The sequence below is a fragment of the Alligator sinensis genome, unplaced genomic scaffold (genome assembly GCF_000455745.1).
Source record: "Alligator sinensis unplaced genomic scaffold, ASM45574v1 scaffold121_1, whole genome shotgun sequence".
NCBI lineage: Eukaryota > Metazoa > Chordata > Crocodylia > Alligatoridae > Alligator > Alligator sinensis.
Genome location: NW_005841910.1, coordinates 2,305,511 through 2,308,560, shown reverse-complemented (window position 1 = coordinate 2,308,560; position 3,050 = coordinate 2,305,511).

Below are 3,050 nucleotides of genomic sequence, written 5' to 3'. Positions count from 1 at the left end.
CTTATATCAAGTCTGAATCGGCCTTCTAGATGTTTGTGGCCATTAGACCTAGTTATCCCTTGGGGAGCCCTGGTGAACAACTGGTCTCCCAGATCCTGATGCACCCCCCTTATAGGCTTATAAGCAGCCACCAAGTCCCACCTGAGCCTTCTCTTTGCCAGGCTGAAGAGTCCCATGTCCCTCAGCCTCTTCTCATAAGGCTTGCTTTCTTGGCCTTTGATCATATGGGTGGCTCTCCTCTGGACTCTCTCGAACTTATCCACATCTCTCCTCAAGTGGGGGCCCAAAACTAGATTCAGTACTCCAGCTCTGGCCTCACTAAGGCCGAGTAAAGTGGGAGGATGACATCGCTGGTTTTGCTCGAGATGCATTGGTGGATGCATGCCAGAGTTGGTTTGCTCTGCCGGCCACTGCATTGCATTGGTGGCTCATGTTCATCTTGTGGTCAATCAAGACCCCCAAGTCTGCAACTCATGCCCGAATCCAGGTCATTCATGAAGATATTGAAGAGAATCGGCTCAAGCAGTGAGCCCTGGGGGACTCCACCAGTAACCTTGCACCACGTTGATTTGTTCCCGTCAACTAGTACCCTTTGGGTCCAACCCTGGAGCCAGTTCCCCAGCCATCAGACCATGAGATGGTCAAGACCACAGTTCCCCAGTTTGGTCATGGGGACATCATGGGAGACCAAGTCAAAGGCCTTCTTGAAGTCCAGATAAATGACATTAACCTTGTCTCCCTTGTCCAGGCAATGCATCACCTGGTCATAGAAAAAGATGCGGTTGGTCAGGCAAGACCTTCCAGTAATAAAACCATGTTGGCTGGCATTCAGTAGGTTGCCTTCCGTTAACTTGTTGCAGATGGATCCCATGATAATTTTCTCCAAGATCTTTCCAGGGATGGACATCAGACTGATAGGTCTGTAATTCCCTGGATCTTCTTTCTTCCCTTTCTTGAAGATTGGGACCACGTTGGCTCTATTCCAGTCTTCCAGTACATCACCCAAGTGCTACGGGCTTTCAAATATCTTGGCCATAGGCATACTATGATGTCCTCCAGCTCTTTTAAGACTCTCAGGTGTAATCTGTCCAGGCCTGCGGACTTATAGATGTCAGGCCTCTTGAAGTGTTCTCTCACTTGATCTATGTCAATTGTGGGCCCATCTCCTGAGCCCTGGTAGCTTTGCATCCTGTTTGACCTTTTCTTGGGCATCAGATGTCAGCTGCCCCATTTGATCTTGCAGGAAGCCAATGTTGCTTTTGTCCTTCTTTTGTTTTCCAGAGGTGTGTCACTGTACCCTTTGGGTGGTTCAAATTTTAGCTGAGGAATATTAATATTTGCATTTTTCTTAATCCAAGGCCAATAAGTCATCATAATAAGCTTCATTGCCACTCTGTGAGATAGGTCAGTGTTATCCTTTCCATTGTTCTTGGACCAGAGATGAAGTAAGGTAGGTTTATATTGCCTCCATGCCATTCTGAAACTCCTGCCAGGAAACAAAGCTCGCTCATTTGCTCTTATTCCACACATACACCAATTGACAAAGACATGGTGTAGTCCCTAGTTGGTCTGTGCCTAGGGTCTCTACAGATCTCAGACTTGCATATGCTTTTGAGAGCATGCCCAACAATGAACATTTGGCATTTTTCTGAATATGCAGTAAGTGGGAGAGGCTTATTTCTTAGTAGCAGCCTTGCTTGGGACAGAGAGAGGTAGAAGTAAACTCTCTGCTTACAAAAGCTTTTGCTACACATCTTGATTTGTTTAGTCCATATAGGTGCAAATCTTCCCTGCCCAGTCTTGGGACAGCCATTCACATACCCTAGCATGCTCAGTCACAATGAGGCAAATCAAAGTGTATTAGGTGCCTAAATCCCTGCATCCCATTAATCTTTTACATCTCACCACCCAGTACAGTTTAGCTCTCTGGCAAAGGGACCCAAAGGGTTTGCACGCATTTAAGGAATAAGGTACAAGAGTGTCTCTAGTGGGTTATGGAATAGAGAAAATCCCACACAATTTACTGATTCGTTTTGATGCACTGGCTGGGGGAGTAGTTAGCTGATTGCACGATTTCACAATGATTACACACTTAATTCATACAACACAATTTTATTTTAAAACTCTTTGCTACGTATATAACACTGCTTAGCTTTAAGAAACACCACAAACATTAAAAACACAATAATTACATATATCAGAAACAATGCTCTGAATGCACTTCCTTCCCAAACAATGCTATAAGAATTAGTGTTACAAAAACAACTACAATTACAACTAAAAGTTAAATTTGAATCAATACTATTATTTTTCATAATATACTTACAATCCTAGAATTCCGAGAAGCCAAATACCAAAATATGGTTTCATTCCTCAGTAGTACGATTTAATGGGTTGGCCTCAGTAGTACGGTTCAATGGGCTCGCCTCAGTAGTACGGTTCAATAGGCTGGCCTCAGCAATACGATTCAATGAGCTGGGCTCAGCAGTGATAAGACTAAGTCCCCTTCCTTCAGTCCCTTTCGGGCGCTCCGCAGCTTCAGCGTGAACTAAGATTCGTGTTCACGGAGAGGGTGGGTCAGGTGATCAATCTGGTCCGGGCTACACTTGCGATTCTTCCTTCGTTGTTCTGCAAGTGAAGTCACCTCCAAATTGGGACAGTAAGTTACAGGTTTTTATTGAGTGAGCTGCCGTCAGTGGGCTCCTCCTACTCAATTTGTCACTACTCCCAAATTGGGCTCGGATCTTACTCAACAGAAATTACCTTTGTTGAGCATTTTAAATTACTCTTGGGGAGACTTCTTCCATATCACTGTAAATACCGTTTTTTTTTTACCAGTCTGGTTAAAAGGCCCTAGGCTTTGATGTCTCGGAACTCAGGATATTTGCTTTCTTTGTAAAAGACTGCTAAAGATACAATTTAAATTAAGGCTTTAAGTGAAGTCAGGACATTTTTCACGTAGCCCCAAAACAATGAACTAGATAAGGAGATAAATCCTATCTTCTTCCTGAAACTGGCTAATGGGCAACCTTTACAAACATTCAAACTAT